Raw genomic sequence first — 23,207 nt, 5'->3', positions numbered from 1 at the left:
GCCTTAGGCTTCCCTTCTTGACCACTTTCCTCAGGCTGGAACCTGGACATGCCAGGCATCCGGCAACAGCTATATGCACGAAGACGTTATCTTAGGGGCAGGGCAGAGCAACGATGCAGAAGGTATCGGGGCACCTGAGTGACTGTGGAGCAGAGATGCTGAGAGAGAAGAGTAACCAGTCCAAGTGACTGTGTACTGGATCGCTTCATTACACTGACTTAGCCTGGACTTCACCTCCATTCATCCTCCACCCATTCCCCAATTTATGATTTATATTTATTATATATCTATCATATTACATATTTATTATTCTGCCCAGCACTTAACAGCTCCAGACAGACCCAGTGCTTTCCTTTGTTGGCTTCTTGTGTCTTCCTTCACCGGAACGTAAGTTCTCAAAGGGCACAGAAGTTTTGTGTTCTGTGATCACTTTCTCATCCTGTTCACAGCTGGTGCTCAACTAACACATCCTGAGGGAAATACTGCTGGCCACTGAAAGTGAAATCATAATTTTTCCCCCCAAAAGAGATTCACTACGTTTTGAAAAATGTCTCATAGTGGGCAGGGAGAGGCTGGGGGATGGAAGGGAAAAGTGAGGGAAAATAGCACAGGGACCGCAGAGTTGAAGTCGGGCCACTGCACTGTGGTCAGTCAGTGACATGGGCACAAAGCCACTCCCCTCATGCTGGGGAGACAGGCCTCAGGAGAAACCAAACGTGCTGACACCTTGATCTTGAGTGGCTGGCCTCCAAAACTGAGAAGATAGACCTGTCTTGGTCATGAACCCGCAAGGGCTACGTGGTTAGGGCTGTTTTAGCAGACCAACACAAAAGGTCCTATAGAAAACTCACAGCTGGGGTGTTGCGGTGGCCACCCTAATGTTTGTTTTTCTTATGTTGCATGAACGGAAGCAAATTATTCAGAATAACTTCTCTGTTGCATCATGTGTGGGTCAGAAACTATATTTGCTGGAGAGGCTTTTCTAAGAGAGGTGTTGGAGAATGTACCAGGCTCCGTCAGGAAGTATTCCATGAGGCGGAATGACCGCTTATTAGAAATGTCAGGGGACTCCAGCCTAGATCCCGTGTTTGGACAGAAAAACGTGTGTGTTCCTTTTGATCCTGATGGTGTCTGTACAAATGGGTTGCGCATTGGTTGAAGAACAGAGTTCAGTAGAATATACATACATGTAGACCTCTTACTACGGTAAAAACGTGCATGGTCAACTATTTCTCAGCTTTGCTGATTTGATGGCTTACTGAGGGGGAAAAAATGGGAGTAAATATTCAAACGGCAGAGGTCAGTTATAGGACCTCCGAAAGGTGGAATGGTGCCCAACTCAGATTCCAGAACCCCCAAAGTGAGACCGTATTAGCAGGAATTAACTTGTGCCAAAGTGTCAAACCTACGGTGTGCAAAGCGGCCATCTCAATTTGATAAAGCCTAAACAAAGAAATAAATCCAAACCCGATAGAATCGGGATGATTTGCTGTTGGTATCAGGAAAATGGTTTTCAGGGCGCAAACTGCAGCGGCAAAACGGGGAGCCCCGGAAGTGAATTGCCGCCTGCCTGCACCACCTCCTTAGTTCACCCTTCAACTAGAGGGAGACCAGCCTCGGGCGGAACGGTGGGCGGAGGAGAAAGGGGTCGGGGGAGTGGGCCACCCCTATGCGGGTGCCGGGTTGTGCTCCAAGAACCACGTGGAGGCTCAGGCTACACCCTGAGGACTGGGAGCCAACACCCGAACCCCTCGGGTTGAGGCCCCACCCCTCCAGAGGCCTCCCTTTCCCGGGTACCCTGGCTTCTTCAGCTGCAAGGACCGCACCCCCACCCTGCACAGGCCCCCCGCGGGACACCCGGGCAAGCGGCGCAGACGCTGGGAGAGGCCAGGGCAGTTGCAAGGCACAGGCCTCGGATCGGAGTACCCGCGGATCCTGAAGGGCAAACGCTGGGATGCCCTGGGATGGGGAGGGTCTCAGCCGCTTCGGTCGCCACTCGGGCCCCAAAGGGACGCGCGGAACCTTCGCGGGGACCGAGGGCTGACATGTCGCGGGCCCGCCGCGTGGGTTGGAGGCCGCCTGGCCGCGGGGCAGGCAGGTGCAGGCGCGCGGGATTCTGATTGGTCCCGGTGCCGCGGGAGCAGGAGGCGGGGCGCGGGCGGGGGTCTGGCGCTGCCGAGGCTTCCCTCTGGCTAGCGCAGTGGCGGCGCAGAGGTCGCGCACAGATGCGGGTCAGAGCTGCGCAGGGAGGCGGCAGAGGCGGGAAGGAAGCTGCCAGAGAAGCCCCGAAGGTAAGCGCGGGAGCCCGCGGGCCAGGGAGGGTCCGTCGCGCCAGGAACCCCCGCGACCTCGGGGCACGACCAAGAGCCCGGAGGTGGGGTAGGTCGCGCGGGGACCCGCTGCCACGCCGCGAGGTGCCCGAGAGTGAAAACGCATAGGCCCCGGCAAAAGTGCGGGTCCAGCAGGAGACGCGGGGATGCTTCGGACTTAGTGGCGAAGGTTCCGGCGCAATCCCGGCCAGGCCGCCCCTCCCCCGCCGTCCACCCGCGCGGCATCGCGGGGCGCTGCCGCGTGTTGTGCGCGGCGGGTAGCGGTGTGGGTGGTGATGCCAGTGGGGGCCGGGATGGGTGTTCCCGCAGGGAGGGGGATGGAGGAGGGGAGGCCCCGCTGCCCCGCGGCCCCACGGCTCAGGCACCGCCGCGTCCGCTCCTGATTGCAAGCGCCTGTGAGCCGGGTGCGGTGCCTGGACGAAAGATGCATCATGGAATGAACCGGAGCCCGGGAGACGGATTTCTGGAGAAGCAGCAGCAGCAGCAGCCGCTGCCCCCTCGCAGGCTGCTGGCCGTGGTCCTGTAGATCCAGCTGGCTCTGTGCTTCGGCCCCGCACAGCTTACGGGCGGTGAGTGACCTCAGGGTCCACGGCGCGGGGGTGGGCGCCAACAGGAGACCACCCTCCGCCGGGACCCCCGGCGTTTCTCCGATGCCTGCGCGCGGCGCGCCCAGGGTGCATGCACAGCCCCATGGTGCCTGGAGCTGGCCAGCGGCCCGCAGCCAGGCTCCTCCGAATGGGGCAAAATGAGCGGGCCCATTACCCTCACTTGGGCCGCGGGCGAGCCAGAGAGAGGGAGAGGGCACTTCTGAGCTGAGCGCGTGTTTGTGGGCCTGTGCATGGTGTCGGAACCCTCAGTGGACAGGGACCAGGTGTCAGCTGTCAGATAGAAGCCGGGGCAGGTTGCCCCCCCCCACCCATCCTCCTTGTGAGTATGAAATGTCTGAGGAACAGGCTAGTCTGGCAGAGGGACGGGTCTGTCGGGAAGTTCACTTTCTCTTACCTCTGGAGGTGCTGAGTTCCTGCACTGCTGTGCGGGTGTATGGGGGCCAGGCTGGGGCACAGAGGGTCCCGTCAGGGGTGCTTCTGGGGGATGGCTTTGTATCTCCATGTCTGATTTCCAGGGAAATGCAGTCGAGTGCATCCGTGGGAAGTGGGAGCTGGCTGAAAGAAAATGCAGAGCCTTGGTCCCCATCCGTGGCTGACCCTCTGTGTTTTGGGATCTGGGGGAGGGAGCTCTGTCTGCCTTGGTGGAGGAGAGGGAGGGAGGGAGTCCTGGCTGCATTTGGGAGCTGATTGCTGTCCCTTCCGGATTTCTGAGAGAGCTTGCTCATGTGCCCCTGTGAAAGGGCAGACTCCTATGTTTCCCAGCTGAACTACTGTTCATATATAAATAAGTGATAATTGGTGGAAAAGCAGGTATTGATTGCTATGGATAAACCATTTCCCATTTAAAATATTGCTGTTCAGAGAGTGAAGGGGAACAAGGAGAGACATGAGTGGAAAACTAGTAGAGGGGGGTGGGGAGGGAGGGCAGAGCAATCCAGGTCTCAGGCATTGTGCGGAAAGATCTGAACATCTGGAGCATGGGGGAGCTTTTGGGGCGTGCACGTCTCAGGATTCGTGAGCGGATACTTGCTTCATCCTAGAGACCCATTTTGGCTTTCTTTGGTTTTCTAACAGGGGGTGACTTTTGGGTGCTCTTAGTTCTATAGAAATGTGTCTGAGGTAGGTGTCCTTTTCAACAGAGGACATGGTCAAATGGGAGGTCAGGGCAGCCACTGTGCCGTCTGAGGGGATCTGGTTGGCCCCTGTGTGCTGCTCCAGAGTTAGCTCTGCTTCTGGGGTGTGTGGGAGCATGGGCAGGAGGGCACAAATGGGGCTGGGCCTCCTCCTTCCTTCATCGCTTCCTCCCGGTTCTAGCTTCGACCCCTCCAACCAGGTCCATGCCATCCTTCCATCTCCTCCATCCATTTCTTCCGCATAGGTGACGGATCGTTGGCCTTAGGCTTCCCTTCTTGACCACTTTCCTCAGGCTGGAATCTGGACATGCCAGGGATCCGGCTACAGCTATATGCACGAAGACGTTATCTTAGGGGGAGGGCAGAGCAACGATGCAGAAGGTATCGGGGCACCTGAGTGACTGTGGAGCAGAGATGCTGAGAGAGAAGAGTAACCAGTCCAAGTGACTGTGTACTGGATCGCTTCATTACACTGACTTAGCCTGGACTTCACCTCCATCCATCCTCCACCCATTCCCCAATTTATGATTTATATTTATTATATATCTATCATATTACATATTTATTATTCTGCCCAGCACTTAACAGCTCCAGACAGACCCAGTGCTTTCCTTTGTTGGCTTCTTGTGTCTTCCTTCACCGGAACGTAAGTTCTCAAAGGGCACAGAAGTTTTGTGTTCTGTGATCACTTTCTCATCCTGTTCACAGCTGGTGCTCAACTAACACATCCTGAGGGAAATACTGCTGGCCACTGAAAGTGAAATCATAATTTTTCCCCCCAAAAGAGATTCACTACGTTTTGAAAAATGTCTCATAGTGGGCAGGGAGAGGCTGGGGGATGGAAGGGAAAAGTGAGGGAAAATAGCACAGGGACCGCAGAGTTGAAGTCGGGCCACTGCACTGTGGTCAGTCAGTGACATGGGCACAAAGCCACTCCCCACATGCTGGGGAGACAGGCCTCAGGAGAAACCAAACGTGCTGACACCTTGATCTTGAGTGGCTGGCCTCCAAAACTGAGAAGATAGACCTGTCTTGGTCATGAACCCGCAAGGGCTACGTGGTTAGGGCTGTTTTAGCAGACCAACACAAAAGGTCCTATAGAAAACTCACAGCTGGGGTGTTGCGGTGGCCACTCTCATGTTGGTTTTTCTTATGTTGCATGAACGGAAGCAAATTATTCAGAATAACTTCTCTGTTGCATCATGTGTGGGTCAGAAACTATATTTGCTGGAGAGGCTTTTCTAAGAGAGGTGTTGGCGAATGTACCAGGCTCCCTCAGGAAGTATTCCATGAGGCGGAATGACCGCTTATTAGAAATGTCAGGGGACTCCAGCCTAGATCCCGTGTTTGGACAGAAAAACGTGTGTGTTCCTTTTGATCCTGATGGTGTCTGTACAAATGGGTTGCGCATTGGTTGAAGAACAGAGTTCAGTAGAATATACATACATGTAGACCTCTTACTACGGTAAAAACGTGCATGGTCAACTATTTCTCAGCTTTGCTGATTGGATTGCTTACGGAGGGGGAAAAAAATGGGAGTAAATATTCAAACGGCAGAGGTCAGGTATAGGACCTCCGAAAGGTGGAATGGTGCCCAACTCAGATTCCAGAGCCCCCAAAGTGAGACCGTATTAGCAGGAATTAACTTGTGCCAAAGTGTCAAACCTACGGTGTGCAAAGTGGCCATCTCAATTTGATAAAGCCTAAACAAAGAAATAAATCCAAACCCGATAGAATCGGGATGATTTGCTGTTGGTATCAGGAAAATGGTTTTCAGGGCGCAAACTGCAGCGGCAAAACCGGGAGCCCCGGAAGTGAATTGCTGCCTGCCTGCACCACCTCCTTAGTTCACCCTTCAACTAGAGGGAGACCAGCCTCGGGCGGAACGGTGGGCGGAGGAGAAAGGGGTCGGGGGAGTGGGCCACCCCTATGCGGGTGCCGGGTTGTGCTCCAAGAACCACGTGGAGGCTCAGGCTACACCCTGAGGACTGGGAGCCAACACCCGAACCCCTCGGGTTGAGGCCCCACCCCTCCAGAGGCCTCCCTTTCCCGGGTACCCTGGCTTCTTCAGCTGCAAGGATCGCACCCCCACCCCGCACAGGCCCCCCGCGGGACACCCGCGCAAGCGGCGCAGACGCTGGGAGAGGCCAGGGCAGTTGCAAGGCACAGGCCTCGGATCGGAGTACCCGCGGATCCTGAAGGGCAAACGCTGGGATGCCCTGGGATGGGGAGGGTCTCAGCCGCTTCGGTCGCCACTCAGGCCACAAAGGGACGCGCGGAACCTTCGCGGGACCGAGGGCTGACATGTCGCGGGCCCGCCGCGTGGGTTGGAGGCCACCTGGCCGCGGGGCAGGCAGGTGCAGGCGCTCGGGATTCTAATTGGTCCCGGTGCCGCGGGAGCCGGCGGCGGGGCGCGGGCGGGGATCTGGCGCTGCCGAGGCTTCCCTCTGGCTAGCGCAGTGGCAGCGCAGAGGTCGCGCACAGATGCGGGTCAGAGCTGCGCAGGGAGGCGGCAGAGGCGGGAAGGAAGCTGCCAGAGAAGCCCCGTAGGTAAGCGCGGGAGCCCGCGGGCCAGGGAGGGTCTGTCGCGCCAGGAACCCCCGCGACCTCGGGGCACGACCGAGAGCCCGGAGGTGGGGTAGGTCGCGCGGGGACCCGCTGCCACGCCGCGAGGTGCCCGAGAGTGAAAACGCATAGGCCCCGGCAAAAGTGCGGGTCCAGCAGGAGACGCGGGGATGCTTCGGACTTAGTGGCCAAGGTTCCGGCGCAATCCCGGCCAGGCCGCCCCTCCCCCGCCGTCCACCCGCGCGGCATCGCGGGGCGCTGCCGCGGGTTGTGCGCGGCGGGTAGCGGGGTGGGTGGTGATGCCAGTGGGGGCCGGGAGGGGGGTTCCCGCAGGGAGGGGGATGGAGGAGGAGAGGCCCTGCTGCCCCGCGGCCCCGCGGCTCAGGCACCGCCGCGTCCGCTCCTGATTGCAGGCGCCTGTGAGCCGGGTGCGGTGCCTGGACGAAAGATGCATCATGGAATGAACCGGAGCCCGGGAGACGGATTTCTGGAGAAGCAGCAGCAGCAGCAGCCGCTGCCCCCTCGCAGGCTGCTGGCCGTGGTCCTGTAGATCCAGCTGGCTCTGTGCTTCGGCCCCGCACAGCTTACGGGCGGTGAGTGACCTCAGGGTCCACGGCGCGGGGGTGGGCGCCAACAGGAGACCACCCTCCGCCGGGACCCCAGTCGTTTCTCCGATGCCTGCGCGCGGCGCGCCCAGGGTGCATGCACAGCCCCATGGTGCCTGGAGCTGCCCAGCGGCCCGCAGCCAGGCTCCTCCGAATGGGGCAAAATGAGCGGGCCCATTACCCTCACTTGGGCCGCAGGCGAGCCAGAGAGAGGGAGAGGGCACTTCTGAGCTGAGCGCGTGTTTGTGGGCCTGTGCATGGTGTCGGAACCCTCAGTGGACAGGGACCAAGTGTCAGCTGTCAGATAGAAGCTGGGGCAGGTTGCCCCCCCCCACCCACCCATCCTCCTTGTGAGTGTGAATTGTCTGAGGAACAGGCTAGTCTGGCAGAGGGACGGGTCTGTCGGGAAGTTCACTTTCTCTTACCTCTGGAGGTGCTGAGTTCCTGCACTGCTGTGCGGGTGTATGGGGGCCGGGCTGGGGCACAGAGGGTCCCGTCAGGGGTGCTTCTGGGGGATGGCTTTGTATCTCCATGTCTGATTTCCAGGGGAATGCAGTCGAGTGCATCCGTGGGAAGTGGGAGCTGGCTGAAAGAAAATGCAGAGCCTTGGTCCCCATCCGTGGCTGACCCTCTGTGTTTTGGGATCTGGGGGAGGGAGCTCTGTCTGCCTTGGTGGAGGAGAGGGAGGGAGGGAGTCCTGGCTGCATTTGGGAGCTGATTGCTGTCCCTTCCGGATTTCTGAGAGAGCTTGCTCATGTGCCCCTGTGAAAGGGCAGACTCCTATGTTTCCCAGCTGAACTACTGTTCATATATAAATAAGTGATAATTGGTGGAAAAGCAGGTATTGATTGCTATGGATAAACCATTTCCCATTTAAAATATTGCTGTTCAGAGAGTGAAGGGCAACAAGGAGAGACATGAGTGGAAAACTAGTAAAGGGGGGTGGGGAGGGACCGCAGAGGAATCCAGGTCTCAGGCATTGTGCGGAAAGATCTGAACATCTGGAGCATGGGGGAGCTTTTGGGGCGTGCACGTCTCAGGATTCGTGAGCGGATACTTGCTTCATCCTAGGGACCCATTTTGGCTTTCTTTGGTTTTCTAACAGGGGGTGACTTTTGGGTGCTCTTAGTTCTATAGAAATGTGTCTGAGGTAGGTGTCCTTTTCACAGAGGACATGGTCAAATGGGAGGTCAGGGCAGCCACTGTGCCGTCTGAGGGGATCTGGTTGGCCCCTGTGTGCTGCTCCAGAGTTAGCTCTGCTTCTGGGGTGTGTGGGAGCATGGGCAGGAGGGCACAAATGGGGCTGGGCCTCCTCCTTCCTTCATCGCTTCCTCCCGGTTCTAGCCTCGACCCCTCCAACCAGGTCCATGCCATCCTTCCATCTCCTCCATCCATTTCTTCCGCATAGGTGACGGATCGTTGGCCTTAGGCTTCCCTTCTTGACCACTTTCCTCAGGCTGGAACCTGGACATGCCAGGGATCCGGCTACAGCTATATGCACGAAGACGTTATCTTAGGGGGAGCGCAGAGCAACGATGCAGAAGGTATCGGGGCACCTGAGTGACTGTGGAGCAGAGATGCTGAGAGAGAAGAGTAACCAGTCCAAGTGACTGTGTACTGGATCGCTTCATTACACTGACTTAGCCTGGACTTCACCTCCATCCATCCTCCACCCATTCCCCAATTTATGGTTTATATTTATTATATATCTATCATATTACATATTTATTATTCTGCCCAGCACTTAACAGCTCCAGACAGACCCAGTGCTTTCCTTTGTTGGCTTCTTGTGTCTTCCTTCACCGGAACGTATGTTCTCAAAGGGCACAGAAGTTTTGTGTTGTGTGATCACTTTCTCATCCTGTTCACAGCTGGTGCTCAACTAACACATCCTGAGAGGGAAATACTGCTGGCCACTGAAAGTGAAATCATAATTTTTCCCCCCAAAAGAGATTCACTACGTTTTGAAAAATGTCTCATAGTGGGCAGGGAGAGGCTGGGGGATGGAAGGGAAAAGTGAGGGAAAATAGCACAGGGACCGCAGAGTTGAAGTCGGGCCACTGCACTGTGGTCAGTCAGTGACATGGGCACAAAGCCACTCCCCTCATGCTGGGGAGACAGGCCTCAGGAGAAACCAAACGTGCTGACACCTTGATCTTGAGTGGCTGGCCTCCAAAACTGAGAAGATAGACCTGTCTTGGTCATGACCCCGCAAGGGCTACGTGGTTAGGGCTGTTTTAGCAGACCAACACAAAAGGTCCTATAGAAAACTCACAGCTGGGGTGTTGCGGTGGCCACCCTCATGTTGGCTTTTCTTATGTTGCATGAACGGAAGCAAATTATTCAGAATAACTTCTCTGTTGCATCATGTGTGGGTCAGAAACTATATTTGCTGGAGAGGCTTTTCTAAGAGAGGTTTTGGCGAATGTACCAGGCTCCCTCAGGAAGTATTCCATGAGGCGGAATGACCGCTTATTAGAAATGTCAGGGGACTCCAGCCTAGATCCCGTGTTTGGACAGAAAAACGTGTGTGTTCCTTTTGATCCTGATGGTGTCTGTACAAATGGGTTGCGCATTGGTTGAAGAACAGAGTTCAGTAGAATATACATACATGTAGACCTCTTACTACGGTAAAAACGTGCCTGGACAACTATTTCTCAGCTTTGCTGATTGGATGGCTTACTGAGGGGGAAAAAAATGGGAGTAAATATTCAAACGGCAGAGGTCAGTTATAGGACCTCCGAAATGTGGAATGGTGCCCAACTCAGATTCCAGAACCCCCAAAGTGAGACCGTATTAGCAGGAATTAACTTGTGCCAAAGTGTCAAACCTACGGTGTGCAAAGCGGCCATCTCAATTTGATAAAGCCTAAACAAAGAAATAAATCCAAACCCGATAGAATCGGGATGATTTGCTGTTGGTATCAGGAAAATGGTTTTCAGGGCGCAAACTGCAGCGGCAAAACGGGGAGCCCTGGAAGTGAATTGCCGCCTGCCTGCACCACCTCCTTAGTTCACCCTTCAACTAGAGGGAGACCAGCCTCGGGCGGAGGAGAAAGGGGTCGGGGGAGTGGGCCACCCCTATGCGGGTGCCGGGTTGTGCTCCAAGAACCACGTGGAGGCTCAGGCTACACCCTGAGGACTGGGAGCCAACACCCGAACCCCTCCAGAGGCCTCCCTTTCCCGGGTACCCAGGCTTCTTCAGCTGCAAGGATCGTACCACCACCCCGCACAGTCCCCCTGCGGGACACCCGCGCAAGCGGCGCAGACGCTGGGAGAGGCCAGGGCAGTTCCAAGGCACAGGCCTCGGATCGGAGTACCCGCGGATCCTGAAGGGCAAACGCTGGGATGCCCTGGGATGGGGAGGGTCTCAGCAGCTTCGGTCGCCACTAGGGCCCCAAAGGGACGCGAGGAACCTTCGCGGGGACCAAGGGCTGACATGTCGCGGGCCCGCCGCGTGGGTTGGAGGCCGCCTGGCCGCGGGGCAGGCAGGTGCAGGCGCGCGGGATTCTGATTGGTCCCGGTGCCGCGGGAGCCGGAGGGGGGGCGCGGGCGGGGGTCTGGCGCTGCCGAGGCTTCCCTCTGGCTAGCGCGGTGGCGGCGCAGAGGTCGCGAACAGATGCGGGTCAGAGCGGCGCAGGGAGGCGGCAGAGGCGGGAAGGAAGCTGCCAGAGAAGCCCCGTAGGTAAGCGCGGGAGCCCGCGGGCCAGGGAGGGTCCGCTGCACCGGGAACCCCCGCACCCTCGGGGCACGACCGAGAGCCCGGAGGTGGGGTACGTCGCGCGGGGACCCGCTGCCACGCCGCGAGGTGCCCGAGAGTGAAAACGCATAGGCCCCGGCAAAAGTGCGGGTCCAGCAGGAGACGCGGGGATGCTTCGGACTTAGTGGCCAAGGTTCCTGCGCAATCCCGGCAGGGCCGCCCCTCCCCCGCCGTCCACCCGCGCGGCGCCTAGGGGCGCTGCCGCGGGTTGCGCGCGGCGGGTAGGGGGGTGGGTGGTGATGCCAGTGGGGGCCGGGAGGGGGGTTCCCGCAGGGAGGGGTATGGAGGAGGGGAGGCCCCGCTGCCCCGCGGCCCCGCGGCTCAGGCACCGCCGCGTCCGCTCCTGATTGCAGGCGCCTGTGAGCCGGGTGCGGTGCCTGGACGAAAGATGCATCATGGAATGAACCGGAGCCCGGGAGAGGGATTTCTGGAGAAGCAGCAGCAGCAGCAGCCGCTGCCCCCTCGCAGGCTGCTGGCCGTGGTCCTGTAGATCCAGCTGGCTCTGTGCTTCGGCCCCGCACAGCTTACGGGCGGTGAGTGACCTCAGGGTCCACGGCGCGGGGGTGGGCGCCAACAGGAGACCACCCTCCGCCGGGACCCCCGTTGTTTCTCCGATGCCTGCGCGCGGCGCGCCCAGGGTGCATGCACAGCCCCATGGTGCCTGGAGCTGCCCAGCGGCCCGCAGCCAGGCTCCTCCGAATGGGGCAAAATGAGCGGGCCCATTACCCTCACTTGGGCCGCAGGCGAGCCAGAGAGAGGGAGAGGGCACTTCTGAGCTGAGCGCGTGTTTGTGGGCCTGTGCATGGTGTCGGAACCCTCAGTGGACAGGGACCAGGTGTCAGCTGTCAGATAGAAGCCGGGGCAGGTTGCCCCCCCCACCCACCCATCCTCCTTGTGAGTGTGAATTGTCTGAGGAACAGGCTATTCTGGCAGAGGGACGGGTCTGTCGGGAAGTTCACTTTCTCTTACCTCTGGAGGTGCTGAGTTCCTGCACTGCTGTGCGGGTGTATGGGGGCCGGGCTGGAGCACAGAGGGTCCCGTCAGGGGTGCTTCTGGGGGATGGCTTTGTATCTCCATGTCTGATTTCCAGGGGAATGCAGTCGAGTGCATCCGTGGGAAGTGGGAGCTGGCTGAAAGAAAATGCAGAGCCTTGGTCCCCATCCGTGGCTGACCCTCTGTGTTTTGGGATCTGGGGGAGGGAGCTCTGTCTGCCTTGGTGGAGGAGAGGGAGGGAGGGAGTCCTGGCTGCATTTGGGAGCTGATTGCTGTCCCTTCCAGATTTCTGAGAGAGCTTGCTCATGTGCCCCTGTGAAAGGGCAGACTCCTATGTTTCCCAGCTGAACTACTGTTCATATATAAATAAGTGATAATTGGTGGAAAAGCAGGTATTGATTGCTATGGATAAACCATTTCCCATTTAAAATATTGCTGTTCAGAGAGTGAAGGGCAACAAGGAGAGACATGAGTGGAAAACTAGTAAAGGGGGGTGGGGAGGGACCGCAGAGGAATCCAGGTCTCAGGCATTGTGCGGAAAGATCTGGACATCTGGAGCATGGGGGAGCTTTTGGGGCGTGCACGTCTCAGGATTCGTGAGCGGATACTTGCTTCATCCTAGAGACCCATTGTGGCTTTCTTTGGTTTTCTAACAGGGGGTGACTTTTGGGTGCTTTTAGTTCTATAGAAATGTGTCTGAGGTAGGTGTCCTTTTCACAGAGGACATGGTCAAATGGGAGGTCAGGGCAGCCACTGTGCCGTCTGAGGGGATCTGGTTGGCCCCTCTGTGCTGCTCCAGAGTTAGCTCTGCTTCTGGGGTGTGTGGGAGCATGGGCAGGAGGGCACAAATGGGGCTGGGCCTCCTCCTTCCTTCATCGCTTCCTCCCGGTTCTAGCCTCGACCCCTCCAACCAGGTCCATGCCATCCTTCCATCTCCTCCATCCATTTCTTCCGCATAGGTGACGGATCGTTGGCCTTAGGCTTCCCTTCTTGACCACTTTCCTCAGGCTGGAACCTGGACATGCCAGGCATCCGGCTACAGCTATATGCACGAAGACGTTATCTTAGGGGGAGGGCAGAGCAACGATGCAGAAGGTATCGGGGCACCTGAGTGACTGTGGAGCAGAGATGCTGAGAGAGAAGAGTAACCAGTCCAAGTGACTGTGTACTGGATCGCTTCATTACACTGACTTAGCCTGGACTTCACCTCCATCCATCCTCCACCCATTCCCCAATTTATGGTTTATATTTATTATATATCTATCATATTACATATTTATTATTCTGCCCAGCACTTAACAGCTCCAGACAGACCCAGTGCTTTCCTTTGTTGGCTTCTTGTGTCTTCCTTCACCGGAACGTAAGTTCTCAAAGGGCACAGAAGTTTTGTGTTCTGTGATCACTTTCTCATCCTGTTCACAGCTGGTGCTCAACTAACACATCCTGAGGGAAATACTGCTGGCCACTGAAAGTGAAATCATAATTTTTCCCCCCAAAAGAGATTCACTACGTTTTGAAAAATGTCTCATAGTGGGCAGGGAGAGGCTGGGGGATGGAAGGGAAAAGTGAGGGAAAATAGCACAGGGACCGCAGAGTTGAAGTCGGGCCACTGCACTGTGGTCAGTCAGTGACATGGGCACAAAGCCACTCCCCTCATGCTGGGGAGACAGGCCTCAGGAGAAACCAAACGTGCTGACACCTTGATCTTGAGTGGCTGGCCTCCAAAACTGAGAAGATAGACCTGTCTTGGTCATGACCCCGCAAGGGCTACGTGGTTAGGGCTGTTTTAGCAGACCAACACAAAAGGTCCTATAGAAAACTCACAGCTGGGGTGTTGCGGTGGCCACCCTCATGTTGGCTTTTCTTATGTTGCATGAACGGAAGCAAATTATTCAGAATAACTTCTCTGTTGCATCATGTGTGGGTCAGAAACTATATTTGCTGGAGAGGCTTTTCTAAGAGAGGTGTTGGCGAATGTACCAGGCTCCCTCAGGAAGTATTCCATGAGGCGGAATGACCGCTTATTAGAAATGTCAGGGGACTCCAGCCTAGATGCCGTGTTTGGACAGAAAAACGTGTGTGTTCCTTTTGATCCTGATGGTGTCTGTACAAATGGGTTGCGCATTGGTTGAAGAACAGAGTTCAGTAGAATATACATACATGTAGACCTCTTACTACGGTAAAAACGTGCCTGGTCAACTATTTCTCAGCTTTGCTGATTGGATGGCTTACTGAGGGGGAAAAAAATGGGAGTAAATATTCAAACGGCAGAGGTCAGTTATAGGACCTCCGAAATGTGGAATGGTGCCCAACTCAGATTCCAGAACCCCCAAAGTGAGACCGTATTAGCAGGAATTAACTTGTGCCAAAGTGTCAAACCTACGGTGTGCAAAGCGGCCATCTCAATTTGATAAAGCCTAAACAAAGAAATAAATCCAAACCCGATAGAATCGGGATGATTTGCTGTTGGTATCAGGAAAATGGTTTTCAGGGCGCAAACTGCAGCGGCAAAACGGGGAGCCCCGGAAGTGAATTGCCGCCTGCCTGCACCACCTCCTTAGTTCACCCTTCAACTAGAGGGAGACCAGCCTCGGGCGGAACGGTGGGCGGAGGAGAAAGGGGTCGGGGGAGTGGGCCACCCCTATGCGGGTGCCGGGTTGTGCTCCAAGAACCACGTGGAGGCTCAGGCTACCCCCTGAGGACTGGGAGCCAACACCCGAACCCCTCGGGTTGAGGCCCCACCCCTCCAGAGGCCTCCCTTTCCCGGGTACCCAGGCTTCTTCAGCTGCAAGGATCGCACCCCCACCCCGCACAGGCCCCCCGCGGGACACCCGCGCAAGCGGCGCAGACGCTGGGAGAGGCCAGGGCAGTTCCAAGGCACAGGCCTCGGATCGGAGTACCCGCGGATCCTGAAGGGCAAACGCTGGGATGCCCTGGGATGGGGAGGGTCTCAGCCGCTTCGGTCGCCACTCGGGCCCCAAAGGGACGCGCGGAACCTTCGCGGGGACCGAGGGCTGACATGTCGCGGGCCCGCCGCGTGGGTTGGAGGCCGCCTGGCCGCGGGGCAGGCAGGTGCAGGCGCGCGGGATTCTGATTGGTCCCGGTGCCGCGGGAGCCAGAGGGGGGGCGCGGGCGGGGTCTGGCGCTGCTGAGGCTTCCCTCTGGCTAGCGCGGTGGCGGCGCAGAGGTCGCGCACAGATGCGGGTCAGAGCGGCGCAGGGAGGCGGCAGAGGCGGGAAGGAAGCTGCCAGAGAAGCCCCGTAGGTAAGCGCGGGAGCCCGCGGGCCAGGGAGGGTCCGCCGCGCCGGGAACCCCCGCGACCTCGGGGCACGACCGAGAGCCCGGAGGTGGGGTAGGTCGCGCGGGGACCCGCTGCCACGCCGCGAGGTGCCCGAGAGTGAAAACGCATAGGCCCCGGCAAAAGTGCGGGTCCAGCAGGAGACGCGGGGATGCTTCGGACTTAGTGGCGAAGGTTCCGGCGCAATCCCGGCCAGGCCGCCCCTCCCCCGCCGTCCACCCGCGCGGCGCGCCTCGGGGCGCTGCCGCAGGTTGCGCGCGGCGGGTAGGGGGGTGGGTGGTGATGCCAGTGGGGGCCGGGAGGAGGGTTCCCGCAGGGAGGGGGATGGAGGAGGGGAGGCCCCGCTGCCCCGCGGCCCCGCGGCTCAGGCACCGCCGCGTCCGCTCCTGATTGCAGGCGCCTGTGAGCCGGGTGCGGTGCCTGGACGAAAGATGCATCATGGAATGAACCGGAGCCCGGGAGACGGATTTCTGGAGAAGCAGCAGCAGCAGCAGCCGCTGCCCACTCGCAGGCTGCTGGCCGTGGTCCTGTAGATCCAGCTGGCTCTGTGCTTCGGCCCCGCACAGCTTAGGGGTGGTGAGTGACCTCAGGGTCCACGGCGCGGGGGTGGGCGCCAACAGGAGACCACCCTCCGAGGGGACCCCCGGCGTTTCTACGATGCCTGCGTTCGGCGCGCCCAGGGTGCATGCACAGCCCCATGGTGCCTGGAGCTGCCCAGCGGCCCGCAGCCAGGCTCCTTGGAATGGGGCAAAATGAGCGGGCCCATTACCCTCACTTGGGCCGCGGGCGAGCCAGAGAGAGGGAGAGGGCACTTCTGAGCTGAGCGCGTGTTTGTGGGCCTGTGCATGGTGTCGGAACCCTCAGTGGACAGGGACCAGGTGTCAGCTGTCAGATAGAAGCCGGGGCAGGTTGCCCCCCCCCACCCACCCATCCTCCTTGTGAGTGTGAAATGTCTGAGGAACAGGCTAGTCTGGCAGAGGGACGGGTCTGTTGGGAAGTTCACTTTCTCTTACCTCTGGAGGTGCTGAGTTCCTGCACTGCTGTGCGGGTGTATGGGGGCCGGGCTGGGGCACAGAGGGTCCCGTCAGGGGTGCTTCTGGGGGATGGCTTTGTATCTCCATGTCTGATTTACAGGGGAATGCAGTCGAGTGCATGCGTGGGAAGTGGGAGCTGGCTGAAAGAAAATGCAGAGCCTTGGTCCCCATCCGTGGCTGACCCTCTGTGTTTTGGGATCTGGGGGAGGGAGCTCTGTCTGCCTTGGTGGAGGAGAGGGAGCCAAGCCGGGGCGAATGCAGTGGAAGGACACCACTCAAATCTTTCAGAGCCCAGGATAGCCTCTCAGCAGGGAGTGTCAGCAGTGTGGTGGCTGGGAAACACATGCTGTGTGGCGGGGTGGACACAGAGTGCATGAGGGGCAGACCCCGCAGACCAGAGTGAGTGAGCTGGGGAGACCCTGCCGACTAGAGCTTATGAGCTGGGGAGACCCCATAGACCAGAGTGTAGAGCTGGGGAGACCCCCCAGACTAGAGCACGAGAGCTGGGGAGACCCCACAGATGAGAGTGCGTTAGCAGGAGACCCCCACAGACCAGGGTTCGTGAGCAGGGGACCCCACAGTCCAGAGCGCCCAAGGCAGGGAGGTGCTGCAGACCAGGGTGCGTGAGGGGGAGACCCCACAGACCAGAGCGCATGAGCCACGGAAATTCCGCAGACCAGAGTGCAGAGTCGGGGAGACCTCGCGGACCAGAGCTTACGAGCCGGAGACCTTACAGACTCGATCATGTGAGCAGTGGACCCACTAGACCAGGGCTCATGAGCAGAGGACTCTGCAGATCAGTACGGGTGAGCCAGGGTCCCTACAGACCAGAGACCGGGAGCCCAGGATACCCCGCACACCAGAGTGCATGAGCGGGAGACCTCACAGACAAGAGCACGAGACTGGGTGAACCTGCAGACCACAGTGCATGAGAAGGGGAATCCCTCAGACCAGAGCGTGTGAGCCCGGAGACCCCGGAGACCAGAGCGCTTGAGCTGGGGACCCCGCAGACGGACTGTTACAGCAGGTGCCTTCCACGCACATGCTGTGTCCCACGTGGGCCCTCCCTGCTGTCCATGGGTCCATTCTTCTACACCCTTAAGTCCAGAGCAACCCAAGGGGCAAACGGTTGTTTTTACCAACTACCCCCCCCATTTCACGGGGAGGCTGGGACTCAGCCCCTCAGTACCCACGAGACTCTAACAAGCTGCCCGCTGCCCCTTAAGTGTCCGTGGGGCATCCGGAATCAGTGTCCGGGGGGGCCGTATGTCCATGCGCGAGGCGAGGCCACAGCAGCCACTCAGGCCAGGCTCTGAGGCAGGGTCTGTCTGGCCCTGCACAGCCGCTGTGGCCCCAGGGTCCGTGGTTATGGCTGCGTCCCTCCATCTGTCTCTGTGTCCGTGTGTCCTGTCCTGTGTGTGTGTATCTGGAAAGGACGCTTGTGTCTGGGTTGGGGGATGATCCAGGACCGTCTCATGTTGAGATCCTTCGTTTATTTACATTAGGCAAGACCCGTTAAAGGTATCCGCCACAGGTTGCAGAGTCGCGAACGCAGACGTGCCTCTCTAGCAGCCACTGTTCAGCCCCTTCCGGACCGCGATGTCTGACGCAGTGAGCGCGGTCCTAAGAGTAAAAGCGCCACCACTCACGGGGAACGAGAAATCTTAGAGGAGGCACTTGTGCACGTGAGAGGGGCTGGATGACCCACGGGAAACACTGCGGGCTTGGCTGGCCGCGGCCCGTGGGAGTACCCTGCACTCCAGGCAGGGGGAGTATAGGCTGTCCGTGGCTGGGGGCTAAGTGTGCAAGGTTACAGGCCCGGCACGAGGTGTGCTGACCTTCCCACCCCTTCGGCAGGGCGCAGCCCTGGGACTGGCTCAGCGGGCGGGTAGAGTGCACCTGACGTTCAGTTAGGGCTGGGATGAGTCTGGCAAGAGCACGTTCACATACACTGCTGGTCACCACAGCACATGGCAGAGAGAGAGGAGGAGGAGGACCCGGCTGCCCGAGGCAGGTTCCTGAAGGCACGTGCCCCGCAGAAGGGGCCTACAGGCTGAGGGACATAGAGGCTATGGGGAGCCATAGGTTCAGGGGGAGGGACCGCCTGGGAGGAGGCAGGGTGGGGGCAGGGAAGGGCTCAGAAAGGGGAGGAGGAGGAGCAGGTAGGAGGAAGTGGTACCTGGGGCGCTGGGAGCAGAAAGCATGGCAGGAGTGAGCTGAGCGCATGGCCGGGGCTGGGTACGCAGGTGGGGGCTCAAGGTCTGGTCAGCGGGCAGGTTGGTGGCTTTGCGGATAGTCTCCGGCTGTGCTCGCCATCGGGCGTGGCCCAGGGGAAGGACCTTCATGGATGGAACGTGATTTAGGGGGTGTCTGCTCCCTTGGGGAGTGGCAGGGTCCAGGAGACCCTGGGCTCTCCACTCTCCAGCAGGTGCAGGCATGAACACAGAGCAGAGGGAACTGGGCGGCCAGAGGGATGGTATGCGCAGCGCCCCAAGGGAACAGAAAAGAGGAGCCTGACTCGCAGGGGGCAGAGCTGGGCGTCGAACCCAGGGAGACCTGAACCCAAAGCGCCCATCTGCACCCCACACTGCGCCGCCTCCTGGTCATGGAAGGCTGCAGGTGGGAGAGTGGGTTGGTGGGGCCGGCCACCTATGCGGATGCACAGTTCTGCTGGAGGTGGGGTGTCGGTGCCCTGACGGGCCTGCCCCCTTCAGACCCACAGAAGCATAAATGAGCTCAGCTCGCTTTGACGCTGGTCTCGGCTCCCAAAGACCCGTCAGCTCAGGGGAAACTGAGGCAGCGTGACCCTTTGTCCTGCCGTCACAAGGCAGGCTTCCCCGGAGCATGCTCTGGCTGGTGGGGCAGGCAGCGGTCCCCACCTCCTTGGTCGAGCGCCAGAGACCCAGGGAGGCCAGGGCGAGGCTGACTTAGAGTCCTCAGATGCTCTGAGGGCCCCAGGCAGGGCGTGCCCTTCCCGCCCCCCCCATCCTGTTTCTTCGCCCCAGGGAGTGTTTCCCAGCCCATTATCACATGAGTGCTTGGCTGGGTCACCCTTTGTCAGGGCAAACATCAGGCATGTGCTAATGGTCCCCTTAACCATGGCCAGTTGGGTCTTAATGTCTGTTCAATGACACCTGCTATGAAGGCTCCCATAACGGAGCTCTTAATGGCAGACGAGGGGCTGTTAGACCTCGGACACTTAGCCCACAGCCATGGACAGATCCCGGAGGGCAGCCTGCCCCTCCAGAGGGCCGAGGGGAGGGGCTTGGGGGAGACACCTAGAGCCCCCCTTGTTCTGCTGGGCCCCTGAGAGTGGGAGACACAGAAGTGGCTCTGGGGGGATGTGGCCAACACCAGAGCCCATCCCGGTTTCCTGTACAGACCACTGACCTGCGCTCAGAATGAACACCAAGCACTCTGTTTCCCGTGTGGGGTTGGGGATAAGAAATACCAGGGACGGGGAGAGGGAGACTGGTCCCTCCGTGCCGGGTCCCTCCCAGCAGCAAGCAGGTCCCTCCCTGCCCTCCTGCCCCAGCCTCAACCTCCACACTCGGGTGCGGGGCAGAGACGGCTTGCGAGGGTGCGTGGGGACGTCACCGGCCGGCACATCCGTTCTCAGACGCTCTCTTTGTCCTCACGCCTCCCCGCTTGTGGTACCGAGGCGCGTCCAGGCAGCTGGTGCCCGCTTGCTCCTGGGGCACCTGTCCCCCTCGGGAGGAGGGGTCTCTAGGTGTGGGGATCGTTGGTCACACACGAGTAACTGGAAGCCTTCCACGATGAACAGAATGTTCCCTGTGCTTGACAGGTGTGTGGTGGGACCAGAGGCCGAAGCGGTTAGCACAGCCGGCCTGCTGGGCTCTCTCAGACGGGAGCACACCCAGGAGTTTGCCAGTGGCCAGGGAGGTACGACGCTCCATGAGGACGGGACGGTGTGTGGAACAAGGGGTCACAGGAGGGCACCCACGTCCCATGGACGACAGGACAGGGAGCTCCCGAACGCCCTCTGAGGGGGCGCGCAAAACTGCGGCTGAACACCCAGCATCTTCCTCGAATACTATTAATTCTTTCCATCAGCAGGGAAGTTAAAACATTTTTATATTGAAGTTAACAAGAATATATCACAGTAAAAAAGCAAACATTGCATGGTTCTTTTTTTTTTCTTAGGATTGAATTTTTGAAAGTGAGGTATGTTTTGTGTCTCCCCAGGCCTTGCTGAAATGTCCGTGGCAGTGTCGGCACTCGGGCCCGAAGGACGGGAACGTCAAGGGGCTACTGATGGTGAGGGGTCCCTCCGGGAGGTTCTCATCTGGGAGTGAGCTGGGAGCAGACCCCCATTGGAAATAAGCGAGGCGGACGATTCGTGCAGGACGGAAGCCAGGGCTCCGGCTTGGATCCTCCTGGAACGGCCAATGTAGAAGCCCCGTGGAGGGCAGGACAGCTGGGAGGAGCAGAGGGGTCCGCCTGGAAAGACCTCTGAGGCTCAGAGCCCGTGGCACTGGCTGGGACTGCAGACCCCGTGAAGCATCTGGCGTCCGCACCCGCTCACCACGCCACCGTCCTGGGTGCTCACGGCATCAGTAACCACACAGTGCGGCCCCAAGGAGTACTTCCTGCACACCTTGCAGTCTGTGGGCTCACACTGTCCAGAGCACGTTCACCCGTGAGACAGCTGCTGAAGCAAGAGCTGTCTGGAACTAAGTAGAACACGGCTGACAGGTGCCCAGGAGCACGTCCGGAGCCCAAGGCCCCTCCAGCCCGTCACTGTCCCCTTGGTCCCACGTGGTCAGAGGTTCCATTCAGGTGTTTCTGGAGAGAAGGCAAATGAGCAGCGTCTCTCGCGAAACTTTGTCCTTTTACTCAGAAAGGAATGCGCTCACCAAAATTTCTATCTGTGCTCACGGACAGGAACCGGGGCGCGTGGCCCACGTGGCCGCAGGGAGCCTGAGAAGGTGAGCCATCATCAGGAAGCATGGCCGCCCCAACAAGCTCAGGGTCCTCTCAGGGAACAAGGGGGTATGGTGGACATGTGTTGGCTGACATGGCTGTCCCCACCGTCCTGGGATGTGATGACCATTTTCATTTTCATAATTTGACGGAGGAGGAGATTAAGGGACAGGCAAGCCAGGTCATTTCTTTCCTGAAGACTACCTAATAGACGGGGAACCGTATCTCTGTGAGACCATAGGCAACCTGAGAGCAGGACTGTGTGTTTGTCCTTTGCCCTGTGTAGCTGTGACCCCATCACCAGACAGAATGTCACTTGGATCGATGCCTGATCGAATGCCTCATTGATGGCCCAGTAAAGTCCCGTGCATGTCTCAGGCTTCCCCGTCCTCCCTCTCAGAGGAAAGAGTTCCAGAAGCCTCCCCACGCCGGCATGCAGTTCCTCTGGGCCCAGGCAGCGTGGGTGTGCCGGGAGGACCAGTTTCGGCCGACTGCCATCCCAGCCACGTGCAGCTGAGCTCACCAGGACCGAACAAGGCCCGAAGTGTCTCAAGGAGTGTTTTTAACAAGTTGTAAATAATATCTCACCAAGTCCCATCGCTGCCTAGAATTGATGCAGCTGGTGAGAAGTAGTCATGATCCCGTGAATCGTTTGTCCATTTACAAGAACATTTCATTCACCTCCTTCCAGAAGGATGCACAGAACACGCCTTAAAAGAAGGCGTAACTGGTACTGACATATGGGAAGGCTGTGTTGCATTCCAGTTCCTCACTGGCTCATGCGGTGTGTGCAGAAGAAGGGATACTCGTAATTACTGGGGATTTTTTAAAAAATAGAGATAATTTGTCTTTAAGAAGAAACACGGGCATCTGCAGAATGATGACTTTGTCTCCCCGTGGTCTGCTCTTGGTCAGAAACGTGGCCGGTACCCTGCCATGTGATTGCTGGCTTCTGGCCCTACTCTCTCACTCTCGAAGAAAGGGCGTATGTCTCAGCCTCCTGCAGAACCACCCCGCTCTTGCCTCTTGTCACCCCTGCTAAGGCTGAGCATGGATCTCCGTATGTTGGCACGTGAACTAAGGATTAAGCCTCTGGAAGAAAGTCAGAATATCTCTCATGGGGAAGTCTTTCCTGCTACAGCGACCATCCCTATGACAGTTGGGCTTAAGGAGGAAGGGGGGGAGCTTGGATGACCAGGGTTGCATCAGCCCGCAAACCGAGCAGCCACGCCACGTAACAAAGCATCCGACCCTCAGTGACTTGAGACAAAGGCTATTTCTTCTCATAACCAGGATTCTGCGGGTTCACCTCGCTACAGCTGATCTGGGCTACCCTCATTCTGGGGCGAGCGAGCGGGGCATGGCTTTAGGCTCCTGAATAGACTTGGGTCTTTTCCTCAGCTTTCTGCAGAGGCCATATCTGAAGTGGCGCCTCTGCCTGGTACATAACCTTCTCGGGGGATCCCAGGAATGAAAGCTTGCCCAACTCCAGGGCACAAGGACGTGGCAAGCCTCTGGAGGCATTGCATCAAGAATAGCTCATTACCCAGACAGGTCACAAAATCCACCCATGTGGACCACCATGGTGTACCTCCCTCCCAAGGGCAGGGAGGGAGCAGGGCCTGGCCTTGGGGCTCTGGGGATGGGGGAGGGGCTGTGGTGCCTGGGCAAGGGCTGTGGGGTGGGGGGGAGGGGCTGTGGTGCCTGGGCAAGGGCTGGGGGGAGGCGCTGTGGGGTGAGGGGAGGGGCTGAGGGCCTGGGAAGGGCATGGGGCCAGGGGTGTGGCTGTGGTGCCTGGGCAAGGGCTGTGGGGTGGGGGGGAGGGGCTGTGGTGCCTGGGCAAGGGCTGGGGGGAGGGGCTGTGGGGTGAGGGGAGGGGCTGAGGGCCTGGGAAGGGCATGGGGCCAGGGGTGGGGCTGTGGTGCCTGGGCAAGGGCT

Source organism: Mustela nivalis (genome assembly GCF_964662115.1).
Source record: "Mustela nivalis genome assembly, contig: HAP1_SCAFFOLD_868, whole genome shotgun sequence".
Lineage (NCBI taxonomy): Eukaryota > Metazoa > Chordata > Mammalia > Carnivora > Mustelidae > Mustela > Mustela nivalis.
This window is presented reverse-complemented; position numbering follows the sequence as displayed.